Here is an 852-nt window from a genome sequence, read left to right as displayed (position 1 = left end):
ACAGTACATAAATTTTACATCCTACCGGAGAGTAGGCTAAAAAATAGCCATTCGTAATGATAATGACTCAAAAGTCTCCACTTCATCTTTCAAATTCCAGCATGCAAGATGACCTTGAGAGTTACAGGCTTGTTGCATCCTATTTAACTAAGCAGGAAAACAAAAGTATTTCGACATGTTCAAAACTCTAAAATTAGAACGGACTCGGTGGCTCACACTTGTAATCCTAGCTACTCAGAAGGCTGAGATGTGAGGATCAAGGTTCAAAGTCAGCCTCTACACTAAAGACCTTGAGACTCTTATCTCCAATTGGCCACTGGAAAAGTGGAAGTGGCTCTGTGACTCAAGGGGTAGCCTTGGGCTGAAGAGCTCAGGGACAACACGCAGGGCCAGAGTTGAAGCCCCAGAACCGACACAAAACAAAAAACAAAAAACGAAAAGCAAAAAAACCTCTAAATTTAGATGAAAGCTAATGAGGCAGCTGTCGACTCACTTTTTGGATATGTCTACATATTTACAGTTTTCATAGTGATTAAGGAAGCACACCCATAAAATACTCAACTTCCATAGTCCTAGAGAAACCTCAGTGTGCTCGAGACCCCAGTACTGCTGAGCTTCAGGAACCACAAGGAAGATCTCATTTCTCTTAGAACTGGGATGAAAAGTGTTTCTCCCAGTGTTTATCTGCTTCGCCTGTCCTCCTGGCATAGCTATTCAAAGATAGGAGTTTTTGCCTGAGTTTTGCCCAGTCAGTACTCATGCATGCACTGATAGCACCCTTCTGCCTCCCATCTTCTGACCAACTTCTACCCAATCCCTTCTCCCATGAAATCAGTGTTTGATGGCACAGGG

Source organism: Megascapheus bottae, chromosome 1 (assembly GCF_031878675.1).
Source record: "Megascapheus bottae isolate mThoBot1 chromosome 1, mThoBot2.hap1, whole genome shotgun sequence".
NCBI lineage: Eukaryota > Metazoa > Chordata > Mammalia > Rodentia > Geomyidae > Megascapheus > Megascapheus bottae.
This window is presented reverse-complemented; position numbering follows the sequence as displayed.